The sequence below is a fragment of the Coptis chinensis genome, chromosome 2 (assembly GCF_015680905.1).
Source record: "Coptis chinensis isolate HL-2020 chromosome 2, ASM1568090v1, whole genome shotgun sequence".
Taxonomy (NCBI): domain Eukaryota; kingdom Viridiplantae; phylum Streptophyta; class Magnoliopsida; order Ranunculales; family Ranunculaceae; genus Coptis; species Coptis chinensis.
In genome coordinates, this window is record NC_141457.1 from 52,457,306 (window position 1) to 52,468,662 (window position 11,357).

Here is an 11,357-nt window from a genome sequence, read left to right on the forward strand (position 1 = left end):
TTACACTATAAACTAGTGTCCAAACAGATAAGCCGACAAAGATAATGCTATCTGTCATGCAACAACAAACCCAAATTCTAGCCTCCATGCAACAATCTCTGAACTTGTTAGCCCAAGACAAAACCTAAAAAGGTGTGTTCCCAAGACAAACTATTCTAAACCCTAAACCAACAAACACAACTTTTGAAGCAACAAGTGATGTGAACGAAGCGGGAGCGCTAAAAATTCTTTCATTATCATCCTATCTACGAGGATGAAATCCTCTTTCCCTCGATGTATTACTTCCCCATTCAATTCCATCTTTTTCCTTAATAGGAATACATCAATAAGGTAACTGAACCCTCCATTTTGAGTGTGTGGTTGTAAGTGTCGTAGCCTTAGTCAACGTATATCTCGCATATTCTTTGTAAAATATATTTTACTCGTCATTTGAGTAAGTGTGAACTTGTGGAGCGAGTATATAAATTTTCTTTTCTTTATTTTACATTTCTTTTTCAAAACAGTTGTTTTCTCTGTTCTGTTAATGCTAGATTCTCGATACATCAATAAATTATGTGATTTTACAAAAACAAAAAGGGCAATGGATTCTACACAAACCAACCGCTAGAACAACGCAATCTAGGGGCGGTTTGAGATCAGTTTTGCTTACTAAAGGTCACCGATATCACCGCGCTATTCGCACAGGTTAGGATATTCCATGTCTTGTGCAGTAAATCCCCCAACTCGCGTAGTTGAAGCTCTGTCTGTCTAGATTGGGTTCGCCCCAGAACCGACACGAAAGTTGCCTGAGATTACATGTTATGGTTTGTTTTTCAAAAATTAGCATTTAGAATCACAACTTTTGAGTACTATTATCTTAAAACATCTCTCCATAGTTTTCAAAACTAAAGGATATAAAAATGAAAATTATACTCCCTGGAGTAACCAAAATGATATCAGACTCACGTATAATTTTATCTTTTTGTCAAAACCTCTATATGCTTAGAGATATCTTTTGCTTGAGAAAACCAACTAAAAAAAAAAGACGAGGCGTCTCCAAATGAAAATTAAACAAATAGACTAACCCAAAGTGATACATTCTCTATTTAATTTTATCTTTTGCCTTCACCTTTCTTTTTGTCTCAAGAATCTGACCTTAAAAGACTCAAACTTGTACAAATTTTCAATTTTTTTTTATTTCTTCTAAAAATATTTTCCCTTCTAAATCTTTCCCCCTTCTCAATCTCTCTCTTTCTAAAAACTTTCAAAAATGTCTTCTGTAATGAACAAAAACCCTCCATCTAGCAAGACTAGATGGATCAGTTTCAATGATCGTGTACAAGCACTTCCCAGAGTGTAACTGGAGATATGAACAGATACCAAAAACCATTTCTAGTTTGGATAAGAGTTTATGCGCACGTAAGAGACAAGCTTTGAGAGAAGGTTGGTGCTCGAACTATCAAACACCAACCTGTCCCAGTCTTCAACCTCATAGTGAAAATTCAGTTTTCAAAGTTTTCATGTGCCAGCCACCTGCACACCGAGCAGAGCTGATGAGAGTAATCCAACCATCTAGTTCTAGGGATTCCTCTGAAGGCTCATATTTAGACGGAACAGTCCCCAGACAACAAGACCATCGATGTGATAATGGCAGAAACGCTTCTCGAGGGTAGGAAAAACCCTATGTCACACTGCGCGTTTCAGAAGTTGCTACAAAGGAATTAGTTGGCGGTATCTCAGTGGACAACCTTCAACTTGATAAGCTTAACCAAGCCTTCTGATATCGGGAAGGCAATGGTTCACATCCTATGGATTCTTTAGGAGCAGAAGAACAACTTCGATATGCATTGTCACCTTCATTTGGGAGCAACTCTGCAAACCCAGGAGGTCCACTGCCCCTCTATCAGTGTTGGTCACCAGGATCATCATGCATCACAGGGGATTCGATGCTATAGATGCTTTAATGGAGGTAAGAGACACTTATATAGGTCATATCTATACCCACTGCATCCAGAAACTTTGGCATCCACCTGCAGCCAGAGCCACCGGGCAAGAACGCCCTATCGAGCTAGTGGATTACTTTGCTGAAGGTGCCACTCGACAGTACACTCATCCCATGGAAGGAATTCACTTCCTCCATGAGGGCCAGAGGATTCTGCACCAGCACATCCACCACCTTAGGCAAGGTCAACAAGTTATCAGGACGGCCCAGCAGAACCTTAGAGAGGAGCAGTAGTCTTTCCAGCAGGAGCAGTGACATTTCCAGCATAGTGTCACAAGAACATTGCAGAGCATTAGAGATGCACTCCCGTGTAGCGATAGACACACTAGGACCGACGTCAGCCAGGAAAAGGATCTTCTCGACATCATGATGAGTCACGCATGGATTCTAACTAGGAAGTTCCCTAGTGTCCATATAGTTGGACTTTTTTTTTATTGTATTTTCTGTTGTTTTATTTTTCTTTTTTATGACGTTAGTATAATATTAATTCTATATATGTTTGTTTTATTTGTTTTTTTTTATGGAATTTGGTATATGAGTAGAAAGTAATACAAATACATCATGCCAAAATTTTCCATTTTTCTTTTCTGCATGTCATATGTTTTATAAAAATACAAAAACCCAAAAAATTCATGGTAGAATAATTATCCCTAGTACAATAAACCATGTATTTCTCGTTCTATATCAAACAACCCACGTCCCAAACTTATTTTGGGGTGGCGTATTTTCATCATGAAGAACAAAATATAGGTGTATCACTGTTTTTGCTCATGTTTCTATGGTAATCTCTTTCCTTATCTTGTCATACTTTGATGACAAAACATATTTCTATTTGGGGGTGGCATAGTAATATTTTGCAAAAGATAGGCATTTTTTATATTAGATATAGTAGTATGTTTCTTCCTTTCTAAAAAAGTTTTTTGAAATAAAGCAAAAATATTTTTACGTTTAGTATTAAAAGTCTTGTTTCCTTTTTCTATGATGAATAAAAAGTTTAGAAGTCATATTATAGCAATAGAGTAAGGATTTGTTCTTCGAACTTAGACTAATATTCGTACAATAGTTTATGCATCTTTTCATGAATGACATGCATAAGCATTCGGTTGTATATAGCAGTGAGTTTCCGCGACCAAGGTTAATTAGAACAATTAAGTTCCATATCCCATGAGAATCTAGCCAAAAGCCTCATCTAAATGATTATTGAGTGATGACACAAAGGATGTCCGGATAGAAAGAACACACGTCCACTTGCTTGATCACCACGTCATATCCTAGGAAACATATAACCATATAGAGGGTTTGACAAGAAGATAAAATTATTCGTGAATCCGGTATCATTTTGGTTACTCCAGGGCATATAATTTTCATTTTTATATCCTATAGTTTTGAAAATTATGGAGAGATGTTTTAAGATACTCGTACTCAAAAACCGTGATTCTTAATGCTAGTTTTTGAAAACAAACCATAATTGGTGATCTCAGGTAACTTTTGTGTCGACTCTTTATTGAACCCAATCGAGACAGACAAAGCTTCAGGTACGCGAGTTGGGGGATTTACTGCGCAAGATATCTTGGAAGGGTTTAGCTGATTGGATACTAGTGGGTGGTGGAACTAGGTCTCTTTGGTGGACTTTGGTAGCTCTGATTAAAATGGGATGGAACCAATGCTCTATTCTGATTGTTGTAGGTACCTTGTCCTTGTTTGAATGTATTTGGTGGTTTAATGTGATTAGTGAACCCTGAAGGTGGTTGGGTTTATGGATTAGTACTCCATGTATAATTTGGGTGTTGCATCCACGATGCATTTGGTAAATTGAAAGTACAAACTTCTTTTAGGTAAAGTGATAATATGTTGTTGAGTAAGGGACAATTGGTATCTATGTGGTTTAAGCTGAGACAGAAAGTGCATGGTGATATGGGCGACCTTTAGCAACACATAACTGATCCTCAAACCACCCTTAGAAGAATGGAGATTGTGTACTTCTAAGGGTTGGTCTATGTGGAATCCATTACCCGTGTTTTTAGTTTTAGAATCTCACATAACTCTTGGTGTATTGAGAATCTTTCATAATGAGAACGGAGAAAAACAACTATTTTGACAAAGAAATGTAATATAAAGAAAAGAAAAATTGTATACTCCTTCTACAGGGTCACACTTACTCAAATGACGAGTAAAAAATGTTTCACAAAGAATATACGAGATATAAGTGGACTAAGGCTCCGACACTTACAACCACACACTCCAAGGGGAGGGTCCGGTTACCTTAAGGATGCACTCCCATGGAATGCATCGATAAAACATAACAAGAATATTTTATATTCATATATTCAAGACTATTCATGGGGTCATTTTAAGTCAGATTCCCCAAGACTATGATATGTTGTTAACAATATACTAATTGTCTAAATAGTTAGAGATCTTTATAGAAAAACATATGAAAGCATACACCCCCAAACAAAATGAAATGACGTATTTAGAGTGTAAGATGCATAATGATAAGAGAATATTTGTGTAACTCATCATGAAACTTATGCAATAACCCGTCATGTTTGAATTGTCTAAAAGAGTGAGAGGTTCGTAGTATATATCCTTCATGAGCCTCAATTGATAGGCAATAGGACATATCGGGTTTCTCTACTACTGAAATGATTGACTCTTGTGTTCGTATATTGGGCAAAGTCTCTTTACTGGTGATCAGCTCCCAAATGTGCGTTTTATTACCCTTATATTACTGCATTATAGCCCTTTTTACGTTTAATGAAAAGACAACTCATAGATTTTATTGCCTTTTTCAGGTTACAGAGAATTTCAGACCACTTATCATAAAAGCTACATCTTAACACCAAAAGGAGCCTTAATCACGCTTATTATGAAGACCAGAAGCTACTATGAAAAAGTGTTGAAAAAGTCAAAGTTAAAGGTCAAAGCCCTCAACTCAGAAGACCAGAGATGGAGGTCCTTATCTCAAAATATGGCATTCTCCAAAACCTATCTTGATCAAGAAGAAATCAAAAAGCAAAAGGAAAAGCAAAAGCATAAAGTAAAGTGTAAGGTGTCTCAATTGTAATGGAGAAGGGTAAATCAGTATAAGACATAAAGTAGGGGTATATAATCCAAAAGTTAGGGAGAGAGAATGCACCTAGACTTAATCTAGTGTTATGTAGGATTTAATTTCTAGTCATTTATTTTTCAAGTCATTTTTACTTTATTGTTCTTCATTTTCATTTCAATCTTGTTATTTTTCTTTATTTCAATCAATCAATCAATCTTCTTTTGTTGTTCTTTGTTTCAATCACTTTATTTCAATGTTTTGAGTTATTTCAATCTTCATCAACCTAAGTTTTCAATGTTCTTCATTCATAAACTAAAAACTAAACAAGTTATATACTAAGAGTCTACCTTCTTCCTTCAAACTCCCAACATTCAAACTCTAAACAATTTAGGATGAACCACATAAAAAACAAACTTTGAGATACTCTAAACTAGTCTACTTTAAATGACATCTCCGTCATGGATTGAATGAGCAAGAGTACTTGGTTGAGCATCTGAGGATGAAGCACCATTATCACCTTTCTATTTCTTATTTTTTTAATTTTCATTGTTTTTCATTACTGACTTACTTTTATGCAAATTCAGGTTCAAGATCAATATACTGGAGAGGAGCTGAAGCTGTGGAAGAAAATCAATGAACTTTCATTGGAGCCGGTGGGCGACCGCGCAGGCACCTCCATACACGTGTGTCCAGTTTTTTCCAGTTCCAGTTGATTTTTGATGTGTAGTTGAACTCCACACCTGGATTTTGTAATAAAGTAGGATAAATCAGTGGAACTTGTTTGTAATAGTTAGAGATAAAAAGAAAAGAAAAAAAAATGGTTTTTAATTGATTTTTGTGGATGAACATGAGTTGAAACTTGGTTGAAGTTGTAAACTTACCAAGAGATTAGAGTTTTCATTGCCTTGGGAAGTTCAAGTGTCCGAGGCAAGTCATGAATCATCGCTTGCACACTTTGAATAAACTTGGTAATCAACACTCTAAGTCCATTTAACTCTAGTTAATCTAGATAATCAATCTAAACTAGTTAATCTATTAGATTAGTATAGTAGTAGTTTAGTTTTAAGTTTTGGGCCCTTGAAGGTAAAGTTGTTTAATTATTAAAAAGTCCACTTAAAAAGTTATTAAAGAAACATTTATTGTAATTTAAAACAGGATAAAGCTCGAAAGGTTGGGCCGGATTCTCAGATCACGCGCCAATCGACGTCGCCTTCTCTTCAAGCTGCGTGTAAGCACGGTTTGAGAGATAAATTATAAACCTCCTCGAAGCCCACGTAAGAGAATACCTTGTGTGTTCAAGCATGCTTATGTGATTGATTGAAATTTAATTTCCACACTACAATTTACATTCACGCATAAGGCTGAACCCGAGCCACATAACAACCATTGGGAAGTCATTCACCAATGTAGGTAAATTGGACGTTGCTTGATTCTTTGAGCCCTAGACCAAAAAAATGAGTTAAAATCAATCAACTAGAGCCTTAAGTAGTCGCGCTCCTCCAGAAAATGACAAAAATATAACCACGAGGATTTAGAGTAATCAGTTACCAGATTTCGATGGACTAACTACCTTTCTCACTCCCCTCCCCCAGATTTATCGTGAGTGAGATTCTTGGTAGCACACCACTTGGTGAAGTGACTACCTACTCTTCTGAGACGTGTAGTAGAGCCATCCTAGTCTCGCGCCCAATTGTTCCCTTGAATAGGGCATAGTAAATTATAGACCAAAGCAAAGTTTTCAAAACTCCATACTTGCAAAAATGAATTTCGATTGCTTGAGCATACTTTGCATCGTTTGCGCATGTTAGGATAGTTTTGGGGTCTTGCTAAAAGTGCATGATACTGTGTTCAGACACTACTGGTATTAGCAAGAATAAAACTTACTCACGTAGGAGAGCACGTCATCATCGATAATCTCCTATTTCTAGTCCTCCATCTACTAAGATAGCTGATGAAGTAGTGCAAGCTGAAGAGCCTCTCTCCAACTTCTAAACACCGTTGCAAGATGGACTTTCATCTTGTATATGACTCACACCGCTCATGAGCGATTTTTGCATTCCACCGAACATGTTCAATCTTCTACCCATCTTCCACGGGTTAGAACACGAGTTACCGTATGAGCATTTAAGCCAAATACATGAAGTATGTAATACTTTCCACCATCCGGGCATCACCGACGATCAGGTTAAGCTACGAGTGTTTCCTTTCACTCTAGCTGGTAAGAGTCACGCTTGGTTTATTTCTCAGAAGCCCGATTCTTTTGATACATGGGAAAGTGTTGTGTTCTCCTTCATGAAAAAGTACTTTCCGCCGAAGAAAGATACAGTTCTTCAGACAAAGTATGAGTAAGACATTTTTCAAAGAATGGGATAGATTTTCTGACCTACTCCATTCATGTCCTTACCATAAACTAGAAAAATTCACTGTTGTCCAATGTTTCTTCGAAGGTCTTCTCCCATAACACAAAGTAACCCTCGACATCATGAGTAATGGTAATTTTTTGGATAGAGGTGCAACCGAAGCCTTAACCTTTCTAGAAAACCAAGCTAAAAAGATTACCCATTAGGGAAATATAAACAATTCCAGAATAGCCCAACCAAGTATATTTAAGGCTAGTGGTATTTTTGAGGTGAAATCTGATCCTGAAATCAAAACTTTAATCAAAACCCTCACAAGAAAGATAGATGCCCTCACAAACAAACAAAAAGGCCAAACCCCTCATCATATCATGAACATAAATACCTCACCATGCAATTTCTGTTTAAGCTTAAATCATATAGATGCCACCTGATAATTCGTAAAAACAATAATGGAATTTCTCTAATTTATTCTTATGTTATCAATTATTTATTTCCTACTCTCACATATATATTCATGCAATATATAGAGTACAGAATCGTTCCACTCTTAACTCTCCAGACTTAAACGAATTCAACTAATCAAACACAAAGAAACATTAGTGAGAGCAATATTTATGGATGTGAATTTATACTACGAAACTAAATATATGAATTTAACTTATACTAATTTAATTAAAGCAATTGAATATGACTTGAATAAAATATGAAGAAGAATAGAGAGAGATTGAAATCCACTTTAATTAATACTTAACATGCTAGCATAGAGTTTGTTGCGAAACCCTAATCTTTACATTTAAACACAAGGTTCAAACATAAAGATTAGATCTTTAATGTGTAGGAACCATTATTTCAGAATGAATATTTCTACAAATCGTGAAAACCACGCATAACAGAATTAATGGTTCTCACGATTTTGGATTGGAAAACATACCTGTAAATCCGGTTGAGATGACTCTGAGAATCCAAGCTTTATGAAATCCGAAATCAACCCATCGATCTTCTGTTGTATTCCTTTCAATAGATTGGACGTTGTGTGGGCAACGATCTACTAACCCTTTTTTTCTCACAAAGCTAGAACTGATTTGGATCTATCTTTCCTTGCCTCTCTTTTCAATCAAGATGAATAGTGAATTTCGGCCAAGAAGAAAGGTTTCTATTTATAGGCTACAACAGGGACCATGAGGATAAATTAGGGTTGGGCCTCCTGACGGGCTTGGGCTTCCCATGTTCGCCCAGAACACACAGCCGAAGTCCGTCAACAAATGACTTATTCCACTAAAGGCCATTGTTGCACTACCGCCCTAATCCCAAATTACATGTCAGCGTTTATGGGCTCCATATTATATGCTTGTTGATCTCCTTGTGTTTAAGATATCGAATGTCCGTTGATTAAGTAAAGTTACTGACAACTACATTAATCAACTTCTTATGTCCTTGAGTAGTACCACTCAACCTCATTGTCATGTCGGATTAAATCCACCTGCAGGGTTTACATGACAATCCTTATGAGCTCCTCAAGGGGACATCATCAACCCGACTTCCTGCGGGTCACGAATTCCTTCTATAATCAACAACACACCTTACATACAATGCCATTATCCAATCCATCGAGTTTGTTGATTCACAAATGAATCTCACTCATTGATGATTTAAAGGAATGTACAATGCAGGTAAGTGCCCGTTATTATATCCGGATTAAGAGGACAAACATCCATAATAACAGAGGCATTTGTTCTCTTATATAGTCAGTATAGAGAGAAACAACCTCACTTGGTTCTGTTCAATACACACAAAGTGTACTAGTGTAATCATATAGTCAAGATAGACTAATACCAGATTATACTACAACCGTACCAATGGTTTGTCCAAATCCATCTAGGTTGTGAACGATTTCTTATACTTTATAAGGTACTGATGATATAATCTTTTGTGTGTCCACACCATATCATCTACAACATAAAGTATTAGACACATGCATATAACTAATAACTTATATAATATGCATAACATTTGTCCATATGATTCTCATTCAAAATATAAAGAATTAGAGCTATTACAAAAGTAATGATTTTAGTATATAACCCTATCATAAGGATCCCTAATCAATTATGGTATCTCTAGTCATAACTAATTATCATGAGAGAAAGTTTGTTTTCCATTCTCATGGCAAAACTCACTATTCTCTAGTTTAGATTAAATTTTTCTTATTTCTAAGTCAAGAAAAACCTAAACTTGAAGTTCTAACCAACAATTATATACTAACAAATCAAGTTCTCATCAAAACTTCATTCAAACTCTCTTTAATGGAGGTTTAACTTTGATTCATGGGACTATCATGAATAAAAGAATGAGAAGAAGACATAATAGAAAGAGAAGCAATTGAATTGAATAATAATAATAATTTAAAGGTATTTTTAATGGAGATTTTATGGAGGCTACAATTATAAACCTTAAATACTTAAACTATACTAAACTAAAGAAAAGGGAGAGAGAGAGAGAGCTAAATTATTTTAACTAATGGGAGGGAGAGAGAATAGAGTTTTTCCTTTATCCTCTTTATATAGGAGAAGGTTAGGTTTACAATTTCGTGCATGGGATTTGGAGCTGTGTTTTGGGCCACTAAATCAAGCCCAAAGCCTAACTACTTAAGTCTAAAAAGGGTTTTTCTGTGGGAATTTACTGCAACACCTTTTTCGTCCACTTTTACTACTTAGATTGGGTCACAACTTAGACCATTAAAAGACTCTTTCTGGGCTGGTCGTTTTGACATATAATTGGCCTAATTCCGAGGTCTGTGTCCAAAGATACGACCTACGGAAGTTCTATTGACTTTTCTGCTCTTTTTCTACCCGTATTGACTTTGACTAGGCTTTAAAAAGGCTTTTTCTCCTTGAAACTTGAGCTTTAATCATATAATTTCTCTAGCAAGTAATTTGACTCCTTTCTCTTGCAAAAGTGATGTATTTCTTCACATAATTGATTCCAAGACCTGAAATACACAAAAACACGTAAATATTACTAACTGTTATTTATTATAAACATAATTGGCCTAAATATAATACTATTAAGGGGTTGAACCTACAGTTTTGGGCTCTTATCACCACCTGTCTCTTGATCACAAACCTATCATCACTTTAGCCAGAAGAAGTATGTGCTTTCAATGTACCAAATGCATCATAGAGACAACAACAAAACTTCGCATGGACAAACATTCCACAAAACCAACCACCTCCAGATTTCAACAAACCACCAAATACATTCAGACAAGGGACCTATTACAATCTGAACAGAGCATTGGTTCCATCCCATTTTAACCAGAACTATCAAAACCCACCTATCAATAACCAAAGAGACCTAGTTCTCATTACACTAGTGTCCAAACAGATAAGTCCACCAAAATAATGTTATCTGTCATGCAATAACAAACCTAAATCCTAGCATCCATGCAACAATCTTTGAACTTGTTAGTCCAAGATAAAACCTAAAAAGGTATGTTTCGAGGACAAGCTATTCCAAATCCTAAACCGACAAACACAACCTTTGAAGCAACAAGTGACGTGAACGAAGTTAGAGCGCTAAAAACTCTTTCTTATTCATCCCATCTGCGAGGATTAAATCCTCATTTCCGATGTATTCCTTTCCCATTCTATTTCATCTTTTTCTTTAAAGGGAATACATCAATAAGGTAACCGGATCTCTCTACTTATAGGGTGTGGTTGTAAGTGTCAGAGCTTTAAGTCCACAGTATATCTTGTGCATTCCACGTTTGCACTTTTACTCGTTGTTTGAGTAGTGTACCCCTATGGAGCAAGTATACAATTTTTCTTTTCTTTATTTTACATTTGTTTTTAGAATAGCTTTTCTATTCCTGTCATTTACAATTCCTTTCTTTATTTTCATTTCCCTGTTTTATGTTTTTACGTTTTCTATTTTTACGTAAGCATTTTTCTTTCAATATTCACCT